A 26,037-nucleotide genomic window follows, 5' to 3' on the forward strand; every position below is an offset into this window, starting at 1 on the left:
GTTCATGAGTTCAAGCCCCACATCAGGCTCTCTGATGTCAGCACAAGAGCCTGCTTCAGATCTTCTGTCTCTCTCTCTTTGGCCCTCCCCCGCTGGTTCTCTCTCTCTCTCTCTCTCTCTCTCTCTCTAAAAAATAAATCAATAAACTTAAAAAAAATTTCTTGTGACCCTATGTAAGGCTAAATGGTAAAAATATTTCTCAAGTGAACTGTCACTGTATTATTATTTAGTACACAATTGATCAAAACATTAAACATAAAAACATTTATGTATACATAAACACATTCACATAAAAAAGTAAAATGTCATTAGAAATGCATTTCTTTTTTTTTAAGTTTATTTCAGCAATCTCTATGCCCAAAGTGGGGCTCGAACTCAACCCTGAGATCAAGAGTCACATGCTCTTTTGCCTGAGCCAGCCAGGCACTTGCTCCCAAAGAAAAAGAAATGCATGCCTTAAGAACTAGTCTTAATTTTCCAATTAATTCATGTGCCCCTTGCCAGAAAGATAGAATTTTGGAACAATTCTGTTCTGTTTTTCATTGTAATAGTAGTAAGCACTAAGAAACTTGTCTGTACGAGGGGTGGCTAGAAGTAGGAATTTTGTTATTAGGAATGTTACTTCTTCCAACTACTCCTGAGTTACATGCCAAGGATCACAGTGATATTCTTCCAAAGCATTTTTTAAGTTTATTTATTTATTTTTGATAGAGAGACAGAGATAGCAAGTGGGGGAGGGCCAGAGAGAATTCCAAGGTGGCTCTGCACTGTCAGCACAGAGCCTGATGCAGGGCTCAATCTCACAAACCGTGAGATCACGACCAGAGACTCAGCTGACTGAGCCACCCAGGAGCCCCATCTTCCAAAGCATTTTTAATGAGCAATAGGTGACAGACAACTCAAACTTTTTCTTCAAAGTAGTTGAAAGGAACGAATTAGAAAGCTGCCATCTTGAAATAGCATTTGTTTTTTTTTGTTTTTTTCTGAAAAGTATAGCAAAAATGCTTTTCCAAGACTTGTTAAGTGACTAACAAGTATACCTTTTACTCAGTCACTTAGAACCACCTGTTTAAACCAATATACTAAAAAAGGTTTAGGAAAAATGGAACTCGTGGTAATCTCAATATATTTTTACCCATGCAATAGTTTCTGATAAAAGAATTTAATATCATTGTGTTTCTTTTATGTTTATGCTAAAACTTTGGACCCTAGATGAGCTCATTCTATTTATGGGAAATAACAGCCAAATCAATATTAAAGTGATATAAACCTGCATAATTAATTATCCCTGGTTTTAAAATTTATAAAATAACAGGGTGCCTGGCTGGCTCAGTTGGAAGAGCATGTGACTCCTGACCTCAGGGTTGTGATTTCAAGCCCCACGTTGGGTATATAGATATTACTTTAATAAATATGTAAAAACTTGTTTAAAATTTTTAAAAATGAAAGTTGGAGAACAAGATGATTAATCAATGTGCTGTTTCTGTTTCCTTAACTTGTAATAGCAGAAAGTAATGAGTAGCAAAAATTGTAAGTTTTTTACGAAGCAAGAAGTATGATCAAAATAATAATATTCTTTCAGTGTGTGCGTGTGTTCTCAAACTCTGGTGTTCAGGTTTTGGGAAAAAATAAATAAAATTCCACATTTAAAAAGCAGAAATAATTTATTAAACATTGTAATCAAACTTTTCCTATCTATTCAGTGGCAGAGAAAGATATATACTACTAAAGAAAACAAACGAATCAGTTCATCATATAACTTTGCATTTTTATTAGTAGGTAACAGAAAATATTAAATATTTAATAAGATGAAGTAAGATAAGCAATAGATTTAATCAATCCATGATTTGATTTGATTTGATTTGATAATATGCATTTAAGTCTTTTCTTGACCCAGAGCAATTGAAAATAAATCACACATGTTTTATCCATGTATTTGTTAAATGTATCTTGAATCACTTGGTAATCTCAAAAAAGATGAAAAGAATCAGCATCACTAATTGGTTCCGCTAGTTAAATGTGCATTTTTTGTAGCTAATGAGGCACCCTAGAATGAGTGTGACAATGGTTGAAAGGAATTGCTTATGTTAAACCTTCGAAAATAGCCGTTTTAGCATTCAGGATTTCTTTCATGCTCTCTTTGCTTCTTTCTTCTGGAATTTTCCTCCAAGAGGGATTCATTAGTCTGGGGACAGAAGAAGCAAGATCGATGATTAAAGTAAGGTTGCCTTCACTCCAACTTCCTCACTGTGCAATATAGTAGGATTCAAAACATCACCAAATGGGCCGAAAATGGCCTTGTCTAACACTGTGTTTTACCTTTAAGAGAAATGTGTTTAAGATACAAAACCAGAAGGCAGGTTTATGGTTCTTTGATTAATCATTAAAGGAGCTCCCTGGAACTGATGTTTCAAAGAATCCCTTTATTTGGTGCCTCTGAGTTTACATCACAGGGAGATTTGAAAGAGCAAGGAGTCACTGTTTGCCTGTGGAAAGCATGGAAGGTGATTGTGGGAGAGGAGAAACAGCTTGAAGCTGCTGGGAGAATGGTTCAATCACCTGCTTTTTAGCAGGGAAGGCAGGAAAAATACGTATGGAAGTTAAGGATCTGGAACTGGATTCCTTTCCCATTCCATTGGAGCTCTTGGAAAGCGCTCCTAAAACCCCAGTTTGAACATGCTTTAAGATATTGCTCTGAAAATGCATCCAGGCTCTGTTAAAAGTGGTTCCAGAACAAAAAGCAGTCAGCCGGTCATCCTCTCAAAGCCTCCATTCCTGTTTCCCCCACTTGGCTGTGCCCAGAGGTCTGTTCCTGCTCTCAATACACCTGGGGTTCCCATCCTGCCCAATTCAAGAAGTTTGTAGGGATACAAACTCCTGGTCATCAACTGCAACAGCCCGGTGATGACCCCATGTCTTTCAAGACTCAGTTAAGACCCCCATCATCTGGGGCACCTGGGTGGCTCAGTCGGTTAAGCGTCCGACTTCGGCTCAGGTCATGATCTCACGGTCTGTGAGTTCAAGCCCCGCGTCAGGCTCTGTGCTGACTGCTCAGAGCCTGGAGCCTGTTTCAGATTCTGTGTCTTCCTCTCTCTCTGACCCTCCCCCATTCATGCTCTGTCTCTTTCTGTCTCAAAAATAAATAAACGTTAAAAAAAATCTTTAAAAAAAAAAAAAAGACCCCCATCATCTATCCTTCCTTCCTTTGTATATGGAAGTGTATGCTTCCTGTATTCCATATATACTTTTACTATAATATTTGTAACACTGTATTGATTTTGTTTACATATCTGTTCCCCTTATTCCTTTATCCTTATTCCCTAAACTTAGTTCCTAAAATATTGTAGAAACAAAATAAATACCCGTCGAATGAATGAACCTGAGGCTCATTTGCTGGTTCTCCATTAATGACAGTCTCTTATTCCAGCCCTGTCCAACCTGAGTATGACTCAGGCCTGACATAATGTAACCAAAATGTGGCCATAGTATATAACCTGGCTGCGAAGCTCATTCAACCTGTCAGGATGTTGTTTGCTAGCTAAGCTACTGATAACTCTTCTCAGCCCTAACTGCACATTAGAATCACCTGGAGAGCTTTTTATAAGAAATGCTGATGCTTATAAATAAACATTTAAAAAAATATTTTTTAAGGGGCGCCTGAATGGCTCAGTCGCTTCTGACTTCAGCTCAGGTCATGATCTTGTGGTTCATGAGTTTAAGCCCCACATCGGGCTCTGTGCTGACAGCTCAGAGCCTGGAGCCTGCTTCATGGATTCTGTGTCTCCCTCTCTCTCTCCCCCTCCCCTGCTCTCTCTCTCTCTCTCTCTCTCTCTCAAAAATAAATAAATATTTTTTTAAATTTTAAATGCTGATGCCTAGGTCTCAACCAAGACCGCTAAATCAGAAGCTCTTGACAGTGGGGCCTGGGCATAGGCATTTTTAATGCTTCCCAGATTATTTTCATAGGCAACCAAGTTTGAGAAGTGCTATCTTAGCAGACAGGAGTGCTGGGTTGACACTACCTTCAGATGTGAAGAATTCTCAGTTTAACCCCAAATTCATTTCCTAATCTTCCCTCCAGGTGTGGGCTCCCAAGCCTTTTCCTCCAAGCCACATGCCCATTCATCTGGAAGTCAGCCCAGCATTCAAGCCCACCCAAGATACCATATGTTTAAATATTTAAAAGTTATAAATCAAGCTAGAAACTAATAAATGTAGCATGTCCTATCCTCCTTTCTTGACAAATAAGACATTTGTAGCATCAAAATTGAAAAATGTGCTCAAAGCTCTGGTTTTTAATGACTAAAAGTTGGCAAAACATCACAGACAACTGATGGTACATGTCTGGCTGCATATCTTGATGAACTGATCACGTTCAGGTGGATAATACAGTAAAGACACCTCATAATTATTTATCATAAATTTAATCCATAAAAATCTATATTTCTTGTCCTTCATTTCAACAAATAGTTAATTATGTAGCTATAATCAAAATTGTTCACGGTGATGCCAAATTTGGCTATTTCAATTTAGGGAAACATCCTGCTAAGGTAGTAACCATCGAAATCACCAGTGAAATTCTTAAGGCAATACTTGGCTTGGAAACAAACCATGGATTTTACATACCAAGCTGAAAATTGTAATGAGGTCACATATAGTAAATTAGTGTTGTCGTATATGGTAAATTAGCTGGAAACATAAAATATTTTAATTATATAACTTGCTATCACTTATATAGTGACTTTTAGTTTCCCTTAAAACAATATCTGGATCTATGCACTACTTCACAAATTCATCTTCTTGAACATTTTTCTGGAATGGTTTATTATAAAGAAAACTGAGAAAATAGCAATATTTTGATATATTTGTTCAAATTTGCCTCTAAACAAGATGATACATTAGTATAGAGTGGCCAGAAAACAGTCTATAGAAACCAGGTTTCAGATTATACATATGCAAATCTTCATAGTCATGCAAACATTTTTGTTCCATTATTCAAATTTCCTTGTATTTTCCTGGAATTATACTTTTGTTGGATATTTATCACACAGTTTTTTTTCTATTTAACCATAAAAATTTTCTCTCAAATTTTAAATACGTTTTTAGAATCCCTTTCAAAGTGAAATAACCACTTAAAAGAGTTCAGGGATTTGGTCATTTTGTTTCCGTTTTTGTAAACCTTTGCTAACATCATTTATAGTAAGCAACAAAGATCAAGATTTGCTCTTTATTTGAGGATCTCTGGTTTTTTTCTTAGCTGTACTAGTATTTCATAACTTGCCAAAATTAAATCTAATTGCCTTAACAGCATTTCATTGCAATTCCCATGCTATAGCTGAGGGTTTGTAAAATCAGATTTGGTATGTTTTTCATCAAGACGTCCCACCTTCAGGCAGTAATAATACAATATGTTTAAAACAATGCATATAATCTTTGGGTTGTTCCAAAGATTATAGCATATAGCTATATGCTATATAGCATATAGCTTCACCATGACTGAAGCTGTATGTGTCCTTGTTAAAATTAAAACTACTGTTTACAAAATGCACCTGTATTTTCAGCTAAATTTCTGAATTGTACACCTTTTTATTTTTTTTTAATGTTTATTTTATATTTGAAAGAGACAGAGACAGAGACAGAGTGAGAGCAGGGGTGGGGCAGAGAGAGGGAGACACAGAATCCAAAGCAGGCTCCAGGCTCTGAGCTGTCAACACAGAGCCCGACTCAGGGCTTGAACTCATGAACCGTGAGATCATAACCTGAGCTGAAGTTGGACGCTTAACAGACTGAGCCACCCAGGCACCCCTACACCTTTTTCTTCAACATCATGTTAGCATTATGATCATAGGCTTACCCTCAACAGTCTTTTAAATCAGTGGCAGAGAGAGAGAGAGAGAAAGAGAATACCAAGCAGGCTTCCAGTGCAGAGTCTGAGTTGGAACTCGAAACTACAAACCGTGAGATAATGACCTAAGCCAAAACCAACAACTGGACACTTAACTGACTGAGCCACCCAGGCACCCTGAAAAACTATATAAAATTTTAAATAATGGTAACATTTTAATTTGATTTTCCGAAAAAGTAATTTGATCCTATTTAGCATATTTATAAAAATAAAGCATCCTTTAGATTTAAATTACAGGAAAGCATTGCAATTCTAGCATTCAAAGTCTGCTTGCAGGGCGCCTGGGTGGCTCAGTCGGTTGAGCGTCCAACTTCGGCTCAGGTCACGATCTCACGGTTTGTGAGTTCGAGCTCCGCATCGGGCTCTGGGCTGACAGCTCAGAGCCTGGAGCCTGCTTCGGAATCTGTGTCTCCCTCTCTCTCTGCACCTCCCTGCTCGTGCTCTGTCTCTCTCTGTCTCTCAAAAAATAAATAAATGTTAAAAAAAAAAAAAAGTCTGCTTGCTAATGTAAAGAATGGGCCACCTGAAAACCCTACCTATTTCCAGCCTGTCGCTCTCTACCCTTTGGAGAATATTCACTCTTCAGTATTAGCCAAGATACTGTCATTGCACCAAGGATTTCCTTAGGCATTTCTGCCTGATGGCACTAGCCCAAGCAACACACACAGACCGACACCGGACAAGATAACAATGTGGAAGCTCTTCAAGCCAACTTAAATATATATATATATATATATATATATATATTTATATATGTATATGTGTGTGTGTGTGTGTGTGTGTGTGTGTATATATATATATATATATATATATATATATATATATTTAGAAGCGGTATAGCAGAGGGGTTAATTGCTGGAAATCTGTAGCGATATAACCTGGGTTGACATTTCAGCTCTGACACTTACAAGCTGTGTGACCTGAAGTCAGGTTACTTATCCTTTCTGAAATTTCATATTCCCTTCTGTAGTATGGGAATAATAATACCTACATCACAGCATTCTCATAGGTCATATATGCAATGACATATGCAAAGTACCTGCCACACAGTAAACGCTCCATAGCTATTCTTTTCATTATTTGTTTAGCATTTGGTTACATGTTTAGGAAGAACCTTATTTTACATTAATAAAAAGATAACTCCTTTCTTTAGCCTTAAGATATGATGTATATCAATAACAGGTAATTCCAAACCAAAGAATTTATTGGGGGAGCATATTAAAGCATTTTAAATTTGCACAATAAAGTCAATCATGTATACCTAGCAAATGTGTTGGGCCAACTTGTCTCAGAATTAGAGCAACTGTAAAAGTCAGCATCGGAGCACCTGGGTGGCTCAGTTGATTGAGTGTCTGACTCTTGGTTTCGGTTCAGGTCATGGTCCCAGGGTCTTGGGATCAAGCCCCGCCTTGGGCTTGTCGCTGAGCATCGAGCCTGCCTAAGATTCTCTCTCTCTCTCCCTCTGTCCCTCTCTCCTGTGCACACACACTCTCTCACTCTCTAAAATAATAGTAATAATAAAGTCAGCATCAAGCAGCTGTTCATGCTAGACTCAGGGTTAAAAGTACCATGCAAATAGGGGCTCCTGGGTGGCTCAATTGGTTGGGCATCCGACCTGGCTTCGGCTCAGCTCATGATCTTACGGTTCATGAGTTCAAGCCCCACGTTGGGCTCTGTGCTGGCAGCTCAGAGCCTGGAGCCTGCTTCGGATTCTGGGACTCCCTCTCTCTCTCTGCCTCTCCCCTGCTCACACTCTGTCTCTCAAAAGATAAACATTAAAAAAAAATTTTTTTTAAGTACCATGCAAATAAAATATTACATTTGCCTGTATAGGAGCCTAAGTGTGATACTGTGATTTATAATAAGAACTATATATTTGCTCTTTGTGCCAGGAACTGGCACAGAGATCTTAAAACTCTTGGAATTTTCTAAGTGATAAGGGCAATAAAAGTGTGTTGATATTAATATAACAAACCCCTTTCAGTCACACCAGACTTGATATTAATGAGGTGACTTTTAAAAAGCACCTACAGGGGGCACTTGGATGGCTCAGTCGGTTGAGCATCCGACCTGACTTCGGCTCAGGTCATGATCTCATGGTTCCTGGGTTCAAGCGCCATATTGGGCTCTGTGCTGACAGCTCAGAGCCTGGAGCCTGCTTCTGGTTCTGTGTCTCCCTCTCTCTCTGCCCCTCCCCCGCTCACACTCTATCTGTCTCTCAAAAATAAATACACATTAAAAAAAATAAAAATAAAATAAAAAATAAATAAAAAGCACCGAAAAGAACCAACCATGTGATTGGACCTTTCAGTCCCACCTCCTAACTTCTGGGGAGGAGGACAGGGGCTAGAGATTGAGTTCAATCACCAATGGCTAATCGTTTCATCAACCTCACCTGTGTAATGAGGCCCCCCCCATAAAAACTCAAAAGGACAGGATTCAGAGGGCTTCCGGGTTGGTGACCATGTGGTGGTTCTGGCATTCTTGCAGAGGGTGTGGAAGCTCTGGGCCCCCTCCCACATACCTCACCCTGTGCATCTCTTCCAACTGGCTGTTCCCAAGTTATATCCTTCTATAATAAGCCAGAGCTCTAGGAAGTAAAATGCTTCTCTGGGCTCCATGAGCCACTCCAGGGAATTCATCAAACCGAAGGAGAGGTCATTGGAATCTATATCTATAGCCAGTAGGTCAGAAGCAGAGATGACAACCTGTCACAACCTGCAACTGGTGTCAAGTGGGAGAGGGGAATAGTCCGGAGGACTGAGCCCTTAACTTGTGGGATCTCCCACTGTCTCCAGGTAGATAGGGTCAGAATTGAGTTGAATGGTAGAAAACCCAACTGGCCTTGGAGAATTGGTGGTGTGGGTGAAAAAATCCACACATTGGAGTTGGGAACAGAATTATACTGGGGAAAGTGGCACCATATTTCTGATGTGGTCCACCAATGTCTGGATGCCCACTATGGACTGGCACTCAAGCTAGCCCAGATGCCGGACCCTTACCCCGCCCTTGCACCTGGTTTGTCTTATGGTCCTTACCATCTGCAGCCACTGTCCACAAGCCTGTGGTTGGCATGGATTACGTCAGCATCCTCCAGCAGTCCATGTCCTTCTGGGACCCATCACTCAACCACTGTTTCTAGTGCCTCCCATCTGGGTGTGGTGTGGTTGGTTGTTGGTTTTTCCAGACCCACTCTGAAACCACTGAGAACATATCCTTACGGCTCTGCCATATCAAAATACCTCAAACTTGCCTCCATGAAAAGGGAGCCTTGTTCCCTCAGCAAACCATGTGTCCCAGAGCTGAGATCTGCCTCCACAAGGCACCAAATAGATTAGTCTCATCTATTCAGTGAAACAAAAACCAGTCAAACCAGTTGTTAGGCATCATGTGGGCCAAGTACAAATAAACTAGAAAACAGATGGCGAGCAGAAGAGAGGGAATCTGCACATTTGCGTAAGCCATGGGTCCTGGTCTATGCCTATCGTCTGTGAGAGGCCCCAGGGCAGGTTAAAGGTTGTGGGCAGCCTGACCAGTTTCCCCCCTCAAGGTTGTCATGGTTTTCAGCTGAAGAAGTCCTTCAATAGGACACCTGGGTGGCTCAGTCGGTTACGCATCTGACTTCGGCTCAGATCATGATCTCCCGGTTCATGAGTTCAAGCCCTGTGTTGGGCTCTGTGCTGACAGCTCAGAGACTAGAGCTGCTTCAGATTCTGTGTCTCCCTTTTGCTCTCTGCCCCTCCCCCACTCACACTCTGTCTCTCTCTCTCTCTCTCTCTCTCTCAAAAATAAATAAATAAATAAACAAACAAACAAACAAACATTTAAAGAAAAAAGAAGCCCTTCAAAATCATGAGAATGCTCATAGGGTAAGAAAAGATTCTCTCTGTGTGATCACGTAAGAAACAATGGTCAAGTTCTCCATTTTTGTCTGAGATTTAACTGTAAGGATATTTTTGTTTGATATTTTATGATGAAAGGATACTAGATTAAAAAAAACAACAACAAAAAGCATGTTTTCCGATATGCTAATATGTAAACCCTGAGCAGCCAGGAGCATTATCTCAGACAAACTTTCCCCCCACCTTTTAACTACTGAAAGGGAGTCCTAATTCCTATGGTCTTACCATCCATCAGTGGCCTTTGACCTTTGTCTCCTTTCTCCTTCTTTCTGCTTCTGCCACTTGGTACCAGACATCGCTCCTCCAAATGATAGATGTGGTTGATAAATTTTCATGTTGTTTCTTTGAAAAATAATTATGTTTCCCTTTAGAGTGTGTGTGTGTGTGTGTGTGTGTGTGTGTGTGTGTGTGTGTGAAGATTTGAGTACAACTTATCAATATTTCCTACTGAATGGCCAGTCCTGTGTACTGTTTTTTTAATAGTTATCTTATTCCAAGAGTAAATACTATCCCTAATCATAAACTGACCTTATACTCAATTTATTCCTCCCATTTTTATATTACAGGATTTTGAACAAGTGACTGGTAATTTTCCTCCTTAAAAAAATTGAGTATTGGGGCGCCTGGGTGGCTCAGTCGGTTAAGCGTCCAACTTCAGCTCAGGTCACGATCTCGCAGTCTGTGAGTTCAAGCCCCGCATCGGGCTCTGGGCTGATGGCTCAGAGCCTGGAGCCTGCTTCCAATTCTGTGTCTCCCTCTCTTTCTGCCCCTCCCCCGTTCATGCTCTGTCTCTCTCTGTCTCAAAAATAAATAAACGTTAAAGAAAATTGAGTATTGTCTTCTAAATCTCTATATTCTAAACCTGCATCCAAATACCCACAATGAACATTATATATATTCCCTCTCTCATTTTTGAGTTCTCTTTCATAAAGAAAATCTTGCCAGAAATACAAAGTAATATGACCACAATGTTTAAATCTACTGATTTTGAACTAGCATGAAATTCAAGCAGACTGTGCAGATTGGGCCTCAATCTTCTCATACTTACAGTGGTCAGATTCATTACAATTTAGAGATAGTCTCTAAGGTCCTTTCCCAATCAAACTTTCATTTCTTCTTAGTCACTCTCACCGGACAAAGGCAGCAGGAATCTGCCTACCAGTGGGAGAACTGGAGACCAGAGAGGTCACTGAACTAAGTGAGGGAAATAGAAACATTGTAGAAAGGAAGCTGTCTGGCCCAGGGTGATAACCAGCTAGAGAAAGGAGCTGACCTCTGTCTGTCCACTCTTCACAGCCAGAAATACCACCACGTGTGTACAAACCACACACACACACACACACACACACTATATAGACAACACACACACACACACACCCTAAGTACCCACACAGAGTTGGCTGTGACCCTTCCCCCTTAGTTTCCATTCTCGAGCCTGGATTTGGAACTTGCTGAATGAATAAGAAAACAGAAATGGGCTTTGTATGGGGGTCCCACAGGATCTCACCAGATGTCTTTTTTAGGCCCAGACCGGTTTTCCGCTGTGTGGGGGGTGGGAGAGCTGGGTGGCACCTAGGGATGGAGGCCTCAAAGAGGAAGGGACTAAGGAGGACAGAAACCAAGGCGGCGGGGAGTCAAGGTGGGGAGGACAGCACAGGGCGGAGAGCCAGCGATTACACCCAGGACCCCAGGGTCAGGAAGATCTGCTGGGTTTTGCTCTCGACTGGAGCGCCCTTTACCTAAACTCAGAGAGCCACCCTGAACCCAAAGGGAAGTCACTGCCTGGACCGGCCGAAGCTGACCGTGGCCGTGAAGGTGAGTAAGGGCTCTGTGTGCAGGGATAGAAGGAGCTAGTTGAGCCCCAGCCCGGCAGCCACAGCCACAGACATCCCACAAATGACCATTTCAGTGAGAGCTTTTTAACACTTGGGCTCTCAAACCTTAAGAAATTCTCCACCCTGCAATTTCTAAAAGTAGATCTCATTCGGGCATTTTATAGAAGGTCAAGAAGTTCTGCCACCTACATCAGAGACATTCAGCTTTTCTTCTCTCCTCTTCCTTTTGAAATGATATCCAAACCCCAGTGGTTTCATCGCCTGGGAGAATGCTCTGCCACACGCAACATCTGTAAGCAGTTAATTTTCCAAATGGGAGACGGTCACCACAGATGCAGACCTTTTAAAAATAAACACCAGAAAAATATGACTCTGGCAAAAATGAAAGCCCAGAATCCATGTGAGTGGGTGGGAGGTAGCCGATGCCAGGACAGGATTCAGTTTGTGTAGATCAAAGCCACATCCTAGCCTGCCTGGCTGCACAAAAGCAGAAGAATTGGAAGGAGAGAACTGCAGGGCAGAGAGGGGACTTTTGGGGGGTATTCCGGCCCTTGTGCAGATCAGGAAATTAAAGCCTGAGGCAGGAGGCAAGTGCTTATCTGTGTCAGGACTGGAACCCAGGCCAGGAGCTTTCTCTCTATTATAAGCCTCATTTAAAAAGAATTTTTTTTTAGCATTTATTTATTATTGAGAGACAGAGGGAGACAGAGCATGAGCGGGGCATAGAGAGGAGGAGACACAGAATCCGAAGGAGGCTTCAGGCTCTGAGCTATCAGCACAGAGCCCAATGCAGGGCTCGAACTCACAACCCGTGAGATCATGACCTGAGCCAAAGTCAGACGGTTCACCGACTGAGCCACCCAGGCGCCCCATAAGCCTCATTTTTATCTGAATATTTCAGCGTTTTCTTTTTTGGGAAAGTAAAAGGTCTCTAACTTTGAACAACTGCCTTTAACCCCTACTTGGGGCCCATGTGAGATGTTGGAAAACTCGCGTTCTGGACTCCTAAGAGTGGGTGCTTTTGAATCTGGTGGTACCAAGATAAAAAAAAAAAAAAAAAAAAAAAAAGCCAGGATGTTGTGACCAGTAACTGGTCAGGAGGAATTTGGGGCAGGGCAGGCTGGAGATCCAACTGTACGCACATCCTACCCCTCATCTTCCCCAACAGGAAGATCATGCCCCTGACCAAAGTAAAAGGCGGCACAGAGTAGATTCCCAACAGGGAGACTGGCACAGGCGAGGCATCAGGACATCGCAGTTGTTTACGACTGGAGTTGAATGTAGGAAGTTTGAGAGACAAATGGCGCATTGAAAGAGATGTATTTGCTCCAGCCCCAGTAACGGCCGGCACAGTGCTAACTTGTCACACTTTATCAGTGGCTAAAGCCATATTACTAGTTTATCCATCCATCTTGTCCCTACAGGATGGTTTTCGGCAGCGATGTTTCAACAGACAAAAGTTGAGTTCAAAAGAAAAAGTGGAGGGAATAGGTAAAAGAAAAGGATAGAAGGAAAGAATCATGGGCAGTGATGGCCCTGGGAGAAGAGTTCCCCACCAGGGGAAAAAATCAGAAGCCATTGAAGTGGGGACAGTGGAGGGGAGGCCAGACATGGTGGCCACCAGGAGGCGCTGCTGCCCCATCAAAGGCAGAGGGGTGGGTGAGAGCCGGCAGAGACTCTAGGGGAGGTTTTTCAGAACCTCCAGTGGGCTTCACTCCCTCTCCAACTCCACTCTAACCCCCAGATCCTTCCTTAAGGAAGAGTCTCCCCTCTTGGTCCCCTGAGAGTTGTCTCAGAGGACTCCGGAGGGACCCCTGCCTGTGAGCATTTCCAGGTGAACAACAATAGCCTGGCCAGGTGGCCATGGGACTGATGGAAGAAGCACTTGGGAGTGAAGAGACCTCCCGGATTTGCACCCCAATTTTGTTCCCCATATTTGAGGCCAGGCTCCCATCCGGGGGGAGATCAGGAAGGCACCCCTGCCCACAGCTGCTGACGGGCTTAGCACAGGCGGAAGACCTGGCTGGCAGCTGAGATCCTCCTTGCATGCTCTGGACCTCTGTTCTCCCACCATATCCAGGAAGGAAGTGCTCACCTGGGCTCTGCTTGTCAAACAGCAAGTTCAGAGAAGACTGAAAGAAGCCAGAGTGTCAGGCATTCACCTACAGTAAACCCTGGCGGAGAGGCTGAAGGGACACCCTGTGGCCAGCAGTGGCTGGATTCACTACGGAGCACAGAATCAAGCCTGGGCGTTGCATGGCCCTAGGGCCATTCGCAGCAACCCCTGTTCCCCTCTCTCTGTCTGAGGTCCAACACCTGTTGTCTAGAATCAGCACTTACTTGCCTCTGGGCAGACACCCTGACGAATTCTATAGCCCCCCTTGGCTTCTCCATTTTCAGTTCTGCTCCTTAAACACCAAAAACTCCCATCACTACAACCTTCCTCAAGTTACCTTTTCCAGGATTATGGCTTAGTAGATATTAGTTACAGCTCAGGCCCAACAATGTCTCTCAAGAAGATTTTAGGGAGACCTGTGTCTTCCAAGCCTAAATCACATCCCAGAATGCTTTCTCCCCAAACTCGGACAATCTTTCAATTTATTGGTCTGCTCTTGCTATTCTAGGGACATGAGAAACACAGACTTAAGGAACCGAGTGTGTTGAGACCCTGAGCTGCTCGTCCCAGCCTTGGAGGACAACTCTAGTGAGGGCACTAAGCCATGCAAGTGAAGCTCAGGTATGATTCTTGAAGGCGACAGCAGAGGGTCTGGCCCTACTGAGACGAGAAAAGACACCAGCAGAGTCCAGTCACCGGTGGGACCCTGGGCTGTCCATCCCCAGCAGGACCCTGCCCAGCAGGCTGCTGAGCCCTGGGGAGGCCCCAAGCACAAGGAAGAGGGGGCAGGGTCTAGAACACTAGACAAGAGTCTGATCATATTGTGGATTTGGGAGTCTGCTGCTGACGCCACTGGGGGATGGGGATGCCTAGGAAATTCTGGAAGCTACGGGCTGCCCGGCTGACTCTGACACACCCAATCCTCATTTGGATTTGAGCAAAGGAGACTAAGAGCAGGAGGAAGGCACCCAGGAGCCTGCAAGTCGTGCCTAAGCCTCCAGATCCCACATCTGAAGAACACCACTTACTATCAGCTTTGAGCAGTGGTAGCACCGTCGCCTCTGAGGTTTAACCGAGGCACGATTATTACTGATTGAAACCATGAGACCAAATTCCAGTCCTCTCATCCCTCCAGTGGCAGGCTGAGGCTCCACATCCATTTCCTGCCTTGGTCAGAATTGGCTACAGAATGGGCCATGCCTGCCGGTGGCTCCTGCAGGGAGAGGCTGAGGAGGATAAAGGCAGAGAAAGAAAGGGATGCCAAGGGGAACAGAGCAAGGACTTGAGGAGCCCATCCAGGTCCTCCTAGAACCCGAGGCGAGGGAGGCCTAGGAGCTCACTGGCATAAGCCCACCTCGTGGCCGTGATGCTCTGGGGATACCCCAGCTACTCAGCCACTCCCCACAGGAAGACGGGCTGTCCTTGTACAGCCATTCCCCTGGCTCCTGAAGAGGGTTGGCTCCGAAGCTCACAGAAAATCAAAGACACGCAAGGTACAATTAGAGGGATCCTAGCAAATGTCGGGTTCAACCAAGGCCCTCATATTATGTAATCCAGGCTCAGAGAGGTTAAGCAACCTCACAGAGCTAGATCTAGACCGCAACTCTTGACCCCTGACTCCTAGTCAAGTACTCCTTTTCTGACGCCAGAATCTCCCAGAAGGTCTCTCAAAGAGGTCAAGAAACAAGTAGCTCTGATCAAAGTATTAAAAACTCAGCTTCAAAATGATGACAGGTGAGCAGTCAATGCGGCCGTTTGCAAATAAACACACCATCTTACCATTGCATTCAGTGTGGTCCTGACAGCCATGCCCTATGGAAAGCCATTACTCCCACTTTTCTGTTTCCTCCTCAGTCGTCTCCTCTGGGAAATAAAGCCACATCCCTGCTTCAGGGGGATGCCATGAGGCTGGAGCAATGTCTCACCGAATCTGTACAGCTTATAATCAAGAACAAAGAAGTAGACCCCCAAACAGCCAGTATAGACCCCACAAAGCCCAGCTTCCAAAGTGCACGTGCTCACTGAAAGTCCCCTCAGACTCATTCTGATCCTATTAACTCTTGCTTTTTCAAATTGTCCTAACAGGCGTACCTTCCAGGATTTTGTTTGTTTGGGTTTGGTTTTGTCATTATTACTTTTGGTTTTTTTTCTTAATCCATGAGCTATTGGAAACAGCCAACAAATTAGAAGGAAGGTGCTGAACTGCTAGCAATAAGCACGCTGAGGGTTGCAGAAGTGGTTATCTGTGAGACAGAAAGAAGGCACAGAAAACACACAATTAGGAGTCCCGAAAGCATAAGTCATTTTAGTGTGGGACTACATAGCCACAAATATTCCAGAAGATTGAAGGTATTACTGTCTGCCTGAATCATTTAAAAAAAAAAAAAAAAAAGAGGAATTTCTTGCACCCATCTTCTGATTCTAAGAATAATGGCCCAGCCTCACCAGCTCAAGGGATTTTTACTCCTCTCAGTCCATACATCATTTCAACGTCAAGAACGAGACCCCATTTCTCAGGAGCAAGCCCCCCCCCCCCCCGCCGGTGTGAGCGTTTCCTCTTCAGACGCACTCCCACACACCCAACAGATGCACTCAGCATTTCCACTAATGACTGCGAATTAGCACAAGGATTCTTCGGAGATGGTACACAGAAACAGTACATGCAGGATATTGGAGGAGTGTCTAAAACACTTGAGAACAAACCGTTTCCAAGCTCCCAAGAGCAGTTTGGAAGCCTCTATTTATCTACAAATAACTGACATGCTCCAGATAATCTTCCTTCCCTGTTTATTAAAAGAGGCCCTAAGAGCCCCTCTAGGCCACTGTTGAATGATTGAATGAATGGATGGATGGGTGGCGAATAAATAAACCTGGTGACACAGCTGAAGTTATTTGAAAATAACAAATCCCCTTTCTTTAAATACAGCCCAGTGCAGACTCCCACTGGTTCACACATTTCTCCCAAAGAATCTGCATCCGTAAGACCTGAGTGCATTCATATTTTTATGTTTTGGATCGTTTTTGCTGCTTATATTCTGGAATAACATCCAACAAGCAGATGAAAAGTCAAGAATCCATCCATTTAGATTTCTAAGTATCCAGATGGCTGGCATCAGTAGATGTAAGCATTGTGTATCCATTCATTCAACAAATATTTATTAAGTGTCTGCTCCATGCCTGGCTTTCTGCTAGGCCCTGAAAACCTCAAACTGAGCAAGATTGATTATTCACCCAACTTCACAAAACCACATCATCTTGAAGCAGAGGGAAGAAAGCAACCATGCGTGTAAGCTGCTCCATGCCCGGCACTGTTTTAGGCGCCTTCATATGATACCAACTTTTGTTTTAGGACAAGCCTCGAAAGTAGGTATAACCATAAATAGGTGAAGAGAGATCAGGTAACTTGTTCAAGCCACACAGCGACCAAGAGTCAGAGGAAGAACTGTAGCCCGTTGCTCCGCACGGCACAGAGTGCAGGCCTGTGATGGGAGGCAGAAAGCAGAGTAGACGGACTTTGCCTCCCTTTGCTGCACCCCCCACCCCCAGGAAAGCGGCAAGCTCTTCTAAGCCTTAGTTTCCTCGTCTGTCTAATGGGACCACATTGCCTCTCTCAGAACTCAGCTGTGGGAATCAAAGGAAATAATACATGTTGGGGTCTCCTGGCTTTGGAACCAACACACGTAGGTAGTCGGCGAATGTTTATCACGTCAGTGGGTCCAGCCTCCAAACCCTCTTGCACTCTCACCTCCCACCCCAGGAGGCCCTCTATGCCGGTGTCCACGGAGAGCAAGCACCCCCAAACACTTCTGGGAGCAGGCCGCTCATGACCTCCTGAAACAGTCTGTTCTGGACTTGGAAGGCCTCCCTCACCTGGCATTCCCATGTGCCTTTTCCTGGGAAAGACAGGAGAAGCCACAGGCCTCCCCCAACAGGTGACAGTTTGGCGTTGAGATGAGGTCCGTGTACGGGAAGCCTTAGAGAAGGTTCAACATGCATCCTATTCAGGAACAGGAATGGGAGGTGTTGGAGGTGAAGCAGGCTCTCTCTTCCCTCCTAGCCTCCACTCTGTCCATCCCAAGGAGATGCTGAGCTGACGCCCAGGGCAAACATCCTGGACGAGGATGGCCAGGCCTCCCCCTCAGTCCTGATGCTCCCAGAATCTCCTCTTTGTTTTCTGCATCTCCCTCCCCTACCTGCTCAGTCCTCTTTTGAGCTGTTTTCCCACATGACTCCTAAGCTAGCCAGGTTATCTCCCGGCCTTGTGAGAGACCAGCCTTGCTCTAATGTTTTGAATCTAAACCACCATGAAAAAAAATAATAATTAAAAAGACAATTTTGTGACCATGTTAAATCAGAGTTAGAGAGACCAAAGTACCACATATCCCACCACTCCAATTATTCCTTCTGGAAGTGTTAGGTGTTAAAGTTCAAGCTCTGGAATCTGGCCTTTTGGGTTATATTCGGGCTCAACTGCTTGTAACTGGTAAACTTGGACAAGTTAGCTAACCTCTTTAAGACTTTTTCTCATCTGTAAAATAGTCCTCCCCCTCCCTTAAAGCATTGTAGTAAAGAACAGAGATCAGTAAAGTATGGCCCATAGGCCAAATCTGACTCACTGCCTGTTTTTGTGAAGGCCTATGAGCTAAGAATGGTTTTTACATTTTAAATGGTTGGGAAAAAATCAAAAGAAGAATATTTTGTGATACGTGAAAATTACATGAGGTTCACATTTCGGGGTCCACAAATAAAGTTTTATTGGAACATAGCCACAAACATTTGTTTACATGTTGCCTATGGTTGCTTTTCTGCTATAACAGCAAAGTTGAATCGTTTCAAAGGAGAGGTGATAGCCCATAAGCCTAAAATATTTACTCTCTGGTTCTTACAGAAAATGTCTATCAATCCCTAGTAAAGAGAAAATGAAGGAACCCCTGGAAATGCCTGCAATAGTAAATACCTAAAAAAATGTCAGCTATCTTTTTCTCTTATTACCTTCGAGCTCCCACTTACCTTTGGTAATACATTCCCAAGTGATTCCAAAGGTTTTCTACATTATTTTTTAAATCGCTGCATAATATACATTCCCCTATGGAACATATATGGTGGTATGGAGCATTGTCAACACAGAAGACATTGTCCTGACCTCACACAGAGACAATGGGAGAGAGGTCCCACCCATCCTCCCAAATGTCATCCTCTGGACTTACTCTTATTGGAACACACAGTGAAAGGGCTTGGAATAGAAGCAAAATAACAACAAAGTCTCTGTATTTCCATATATCAGAGAACATTGAATGGAGAAAGTGCATTAGAAATTCTCTGATCCAATTGCCCCTGTTTTGTAAATAAGAATCTGAGCCCAAATGAAATTCAGGGACTTAGCCTAGTGCAATCAATTTTCTTTGACCACCCCCACGCCAATCTCGGTGCCTTTCCTGCATATGCTGTTCTCTGCCCTTGTTCCTGATGTGTGTGCTTCCTTTCCCTTTGACTTTATTTATTCTTGGCTCAGACGACACGTCCTGACTGCCATATGATGCAACCTTGAAAAACAGTTCATGTGTAGGTCCTAGTTTATTGGATGTTAATAATCTTAAAAGCAAATCAAATCCATTTTTAAATCTTTTTATTTTTTTAATTGAAATATAATTGCTATATGACATTATATAGTTTCAGGTGTACAACATAATGATTTGAAATTTGTATATATTGTGAAATGACCATCGCAATAAGTCAGGTTAACATCCATCACTCTATGTAGTTACAATTTTTTTTTTTTGTGAGAACTTTGAGGATTTACTCTCTTAGCAAATTTCAAACATGCGATACAGTATTATTAACAGTATTATAACTGCTGTTATAGCAGTTAATAGCATTAGTCACCATGCTGTACATTGCATCGCAGGATTTATTTATTTTATAACAGGAAGTCTGTACCTTTTGAACCTCATCACCCATTTTGTCCACCCCAGAATCCCCCTCAAATCCATTTTTAAAACAAAGGCGCGTCTACCCAGCCCAGGCTTGACATTCGTTCCCAAGCTAATATAACTCCTTAATGACCCTAATCAAGATTTGTCCATGTTTAGCCAACCTCATCACAGGGTCCTGGCATCAGCTGCCCATCCAGGTTCCAGAACAGGTGAGAAAAATGAGAAAGTGCTTCCCGGAGCGGCAGATTTGGCCCTCACAGGCTGCCATTCACGCAGCAGGACAGAAAAGGCATTCACTTTCCTCCTCCATGTCATGATACCAACCAAAATTACCTTTAAATGAGGAAGAAAGTCATTATTTAATCAATAGGATTGCGTCAATTGAGGAAAATTTGTCTCCAGTGTAAACAAGCGGAACGTCTTTGCGCTCTATGAAAACAAGGTTAAATTACTTGCAGATCCGGCGACGAGAGACATGTAGGAAGTGAACCTGAAGCCGGACACATTCAGGGTCTGGGAACCGAAAATAATAGGAATTGTTCTGATTTTTCCAATGGAATCGAGCAAGAGACAGGGCCCGCCTCTTTGCAGAACCAAGGATTCCTATGCTTTACCCTTTCTTATGAGAAGGACGAGAAGTGGAAAAATAATGACAAAGAGAGATGAGGACAAACAAAGGTTAAATGAACGGTGGGCAGCTGATCCCTCCAGAGCTGGCCAATGTCACCGACCTGCAGGGGACTGGTATTGGGAAAAGAGTGGCATTAAAATGAAGCATGATCACACCCGACCAGTGCTTCCTGTTCACAGCCTTTCCTTTGCTCCATCAATATCATTCAGCAGATCATATTGAGAATAAATTATCATAATGGTGGCTAACGTGTATTGAGTGTCCATGCCAAGTACGCTGATCCCTCGATGTGCACTGTGTTATTCAATATTCGCAATAGCCTTAGAAAGTAGCTATCGTGATCATGCCCATTTCACAGATGAGCAAAGTCACTGAGTGAAAGTCACTGACATTCTTCCTTCAGAACACAGTGAACCCTAACCAAATAAATGTTGGCTCTGGGGTTTTCGAAGGCCAGACTCCATCACTTTTGTGATAAATTCTGGCTCGTGTTTATTCCCCATGTCTCCTCCCATCCTCCTACCCACCCCTCACTCAGCTCCAATTCTGAAGTGTCCCAATATGTGGTTCATAACTGACCTTCCCTCCATAACTATATCCCTTACACGTCCATCAGGAAAATACAGTCACCGCACGCCTAGGCCCTGGGTCACCCTAACAGGGATCTGACATGGCTGAGGCCAAGGGGCCTCTTGGCCTCCTCTGGTGAGACTGTGGCATGCTGGCCTGGCTGTGTGACATGCATGGTAGCCTAGCCAAGAGAGCAAGAGGCTGGCCTGCTGAGAAGGGGTTCACATTAGGAACCATTTATAAAAATAAAAAAAAAAAAAGTGAAATGAAACATATTTGACCTGGGAAGAAATAGAAGACCTCTCAAGTTGCCAAAGTCACGAATTAGACAGGGAGGCAGAGCAAATGTGAACTCCTGGGGAGTCCGTCAGAGGAGCCCAGATGGAATAGACCAGGCCGACGTGGTGGGAGGAACAGAGGCAGCATGATTTATCCAGGTTGGATTGGGAGACCCGTCAGAGCACTCCACAGAGCTAGACACAGTCCACCCTTTGTACCCTATTTCTCTAACTCGTCAATTTTATAGCCACATTACCTTCCGAGTGGGCAGGAAAGCAGATATTGGTGCCATCACAGGCCTGGCTGTGGTTTGCACAGCATAATGACAGATGCCAAAAACAAAGGGGAGGGGAGAGGGCACTTGAGAGACCACAAAAGAGCCTTTATAATTATGCCTCTTCCTCCTTCGGGAGCCTGCCTCTCTCTCGCTCTCGCTCTCCCTCTCCCTCCCCGGCGGAGGTGCCAGGCTGGCTGCAGCGGTGCTGTCCTCCCGGATGCGGATGTGCGCTGGGCAGCTGCCTAGCACGCGTCTATTAATAACCGTGCATGGACTTGAAGGCAGCTATTCCGTCCCGCCTCTCTTCTCCAGGCTAAAGAGCGGCAATCCCTTTAACCTTTCTTCATGGGCCCGATTTTCCATCCCTTTAATCATCCCTGTCACTTTCTGCTGGATGGCCTCCACTCTCACCACATCCCTCCCCGGGGTGGAGACTCCGAGCCAGCTGGGATAATGGGCCTCCCGCCTCAAGAGCTGTTCCTTTCCCACCGCACTGCAGCCCCCCAGGCTGAGTTACTGCCCTTCAGGACACAACTGGAGCGCGGCCCGCCCCACGTGGATGTTCCCCTCGACCAGAAAGTCACTAACATCCAACCGTTGGCTCGGAGGGGATTCCCACTGTTCACTGCCCCACCCCGGCTGCCTATCCTGTGGACCCTGAGAACAGCCCCCCAGCCAGATTCCCTGTGGCCACTTGCACCCCCACCCCGCCAAAACAGTAAAAAAACAGCTTTAGAAACAACTTTTAAAATCAAATGTCATTTTTATCACTCCCCTCCTCTACTCAAGAGCCCTTAGTAGCTAGCTCACTGTTGCTTTCTGATTCAGTGAATGGAAACATTTGCCAGATTCTGGGTCCAGAGTCCTCTCCCCACCCCCCCTCTGCCTATATCCAGATCCTCATTCAAAAAGATTTCCCTAGTTAATTTTCTCATTCTGGCTACACCTTTACCAGCCACCCCCATCCCCACAATGTCTTGTTAGATACTGTTTTGGGTGGGGTAAATTATATGTATATATATACAAATTTACATACATACATATTCACATGCATACATATTTACACACACACATATATGTATATAGAATATATGTAATTTTATTTATTATTATTATCTATAATACATATGGATTAGGCTTCTTTGACAGGAACCAAACTCTTACAGGTTTAAGGAACAGAAAGGGCTAGATTAGTAATTAAAGGCATAGTTCACAGAATTAAAGATGGGGTTGAACCACAGGCCTAGGAAAGGGAAGAACAGGGCAGCTCTGAGGTCTTTCTAGAAGACCGTCATCAGGTAATCAGCTCCAACTCTCTTCCATCCTTACTTAACTTTGCTTAACATTCAGAGTTTCAGGACCTAGAATCTACAAAAGATTGTGAGGGGGTGGGGAATCCTGTGATTGGCCACACACCCCCTCCCCTCACCCAAAACACACAGGGTTGGGGAGAGTTGCCAGGTTTAGCAAGTAGAAATGTAAAATGCCCAGCTCAGGGCTCCTGGGTGGCTTGGCTGGTTAAGCTTCTGGACTTCAGCTCAGATCCTGATCTCATGGGTCTGTGAGTTCGAGCCCTGCGTCGGGCTCTGGGCTGACAGCTCAGAGCTCGGAGCCTGCTTCGGATTCTGTGTCTCCCTCTCTCTCTGCTCCTCCCCTGCTCGTGCGCTCTCTCTCTCTCGCTCTCTCTCTCTCTCAAAAAAATGAAATAAACATTAAAAAAATTAAAATGCCCAGCTTGATTTGAATTCCAGATAAACAAGGCCTAATTGTTATAAATCTATGCCAAGCAGTACTTCCTGAATTTGTCTGCCCATTCTTGCCCTCCCCCAGTCCTACTCCACAGCCCCTAGGTGGGCGTTCCCTCAGACCAGGGCCTGCATCCCCTCTAACTGCCACAATACCTGGCGGTACCTCACACCTAACAAATTTCTTTTGTCCATCCTCAAGGTGACTGTGGCTGTTAGTTCTTTCTCTTTAATTTTAATAACCCAGCTTACCTCACCTCAAAACTATATATTAACTGACACAGATAAAAAGGCTAATGTGCCCTTGGCAATCATTATTATTTATTTCCTCTTTACCTCTCTTGAGGAAAACCCAACTTCCTTTGCCTTCTCTCTTTTGCCGAATACTTTGAAAATAGCCCTGACGACATTGAGCATCTGTATAACTTTTTACAGCTTAACATGCATTTACACATTCATCGTTTTATTCAGCGTCATAAATTAGCATAATTAGTGACTTAAGTGGTCAGTTGGCACGGGTAATACGGTCTCCCATTTCGTGGATGAGAAATTAAAACTTTGAAAGGGAGATTATAAAAACTAGTGTGGATACAAAGTTGTTTGTTCCAAAGCTTAGAACGATGTGTTCTTTCCTCTACATCAGGGGTTAGCAAACTTTGTCTGTAAAGGAGACACAGTAAATATGTGTCAAGCTTTGTACACCATATGAACTCTGTCACAACTACTCAAGTCTGCCACTGTAACACGAACGCAGCCATAGTTAATACATAAATGAATGGATGTATGTTCCAATAAACTGTATTCACAGAAAAGGTCACCAGCCATATGTAGCCCACAAGCTGTATTTGCTAACTATCCTCTCCTCTGCACAGCACAGTAAGTAAGCACTCTTTAATCTTTATGAATCTATCAAAGTTTGCCTCCCGTTGGGATGCCATGATTTTGATCTGTTCAATATTAGATCATTCTACTACTTTTCTCTCTCCTTACCTCTTATGTGTCAGTATTGTTTGGACAATAACTGACTTTACTTCCCACAACCCCCTGATCTCTCTCCTCCACCGTGGCAAAGTTTTCTCTTGCACTATGAACATGCCCCGTTAAGCTCATCCTTCCTCCCCTGGATCCTTCTTTACCTGCGTGTGAGATCAGTTCTGACAGGCCTTGTGAGGAGGCACCTTTCTGAGACAGAGCTTCCCCCGAGGCCCCCAGGATCAACCAGGATAAATCTGCCACCCCACTTCCCCTCACTCTGGGTTTCGTGGGCCTCATCCTTTGGGCCTTTTCCAAGTTTGTCCCCAGAAAACTCACGTACTGGAAAAGTAAGTTCACTGTCAGGTTTGCCTACAGCCCTCTTCAGCTCTGGTCCATGGAAGACAGAGACTATTCAGTCCATCTTCTGCCAGCAGAGTGGGAAGACTGGCTTAAATGCTCCTTCCAGGGAGAGCAGGAACTCCCTACAGCACACCAGCTAGTTCGGTTTATACCCTTCACTGTTGATAGATCTGGGACAGTGAGGGGTGGAAACTGTGTGTAAACAGCATTCTCCTGGGCTTAGGTGACTGGGGTTGCAAATCCTCAGGTAAGGTGATTGACCACCTGGACCAGATTCTACATTGTAGGAACCAGTGGGAAGTGACTGGTACCTCACTAAGGTCGTCCAGGTCTTTAAGTGGGTTTCTAGATGCATGTGTGTGTACACACCGGGCATAAAGTCGAAAAAGATTCTAGAGATCATGTTACTCAAACCCCTCATTTACGAATAAGGAAACCAAAATCCCTGAGAAATCACCTCAGTCTATCATGATGGCAAGAGATAAGGATCCACATCGTCTTTACAAATCATAACCATAAAGATGGTGATGAACTCGATCAATGAAACTAAAATTTATAACCATAAAGCTTTCCTTGAAGGTCAGTACATTTTATTTTAAATGTGAAGCAGAGAACATGCTCAGCCAAGCACACCCAAAAAAACTCTGATGACAGCAACGTTTTCAGAAGTAATTGAGATTTGGCCTCTCAAAGCTTCCGTGTGTTCCGAAGGTGGGGTTCCCTGGGAACACCAACAATCCCCTCCAACTTTCTTCATAAAATCTCCAAAAGGGTCAAGAGAGGCCACAAAGAGTAGAGTACAAGTAACGCTTGAGATCTGAATGCCCTGATTCCACCATTTAGAAGCTGTGTAACCTTGAGCAGATAACTTATTTTTCTAAACCTGGTTTCTCATCTGTAAAAGAAGGGTAATATTAGTACTTATCTTGAAGAGGTGACGTAATAATCAAATGAGATAATGTATACAGAGTGTCTGATATAGGCTGACTTAATAGTAACCATTCAACATTCACTATTGTTCTAACGTTGACACTTTTAGGCTTTTTGCTTAAAGCCCAACTCTAATTTTGAGTTGACCACTCTGTCTACTTTTTACACCGTGAAACAGGGATAGTAATTTAGCAGGAGAGTGGGATAATTACAAGTTAGTTATGACCTGGGGAAACAGATCTGGCTCCTTGCCCAGACTACAATCTGGCCTGAATGACCTCCAGGCTAAGAGAGGAGGTACTGTTCTGAGCTGAGTCCCCTCGGAGGGCGTGGCCTCCAAGCCAGGACTCAGGACCCCTGGAAGAAGTAAGGCAGAAGTTCAGAGAATTAGGGACATGTGAAAAAGGCTAATGCACCGTTTTCTTGGCGGATTATCTTTCTGGCATTACGATTTTTGAGTTAAATTTTGTCCGCCTTTGAAAATCCCGCAAGGTGAGGGCAAGGAAAACCAGGGAATTCCTATAACAAAAAGACAAAGGGGTCAAGATAGCTCCTTGATAAGGGTCATACCTCAGGGAT

At 43.8% G+C, this 26,037-nt stretch overlaps 1 long non-coding RNA gene and 1 pseudogene across 1 annotated transcript in view; one reads left to right on the forward strand and one right to left on the reverse strand.

Annotated features, from left to right (window-relative positions):
* Positions 1-1,593: 1,593 nt before the first annotated feature.
* The window catches only part of LOC131484673 (uncharacterized), a 92,536-nt gene continuing 68,092 nt past the window's right edge, over positions 1,594-26,037 (reverse strand). Inside the window, exon 4 of the long non-coding RNA XR_009248385.1 lies at positions 1,594-2,185. This is a non-coding gene — a long non-coding RNA (uncharacterized LOC131484673). The remainder of the gene's footprint in view (positions 2,186-26,037) is intronic.
* Positions 14,791-14,874, forward strand: LOC131486496 (U4 spliceosomal RNA; annotated as a pseudogene).

Source organism: Neofelis nebulosa, chromosome 9 (genome assembly GCF_028018385.1).
Source record: "Neofelis nebulosa isolate mNeoNeb1 chromosome 9, mNeoNeb1.pri, whole genome shotgun sequence".
Classification (NCBI taxonomy): domain Eukaryota; kingdom Metazoa; phylum Chordata; class Mammalia; order Carnivora; family Felidae; genus Neofelis; species Neofelis nebulosa.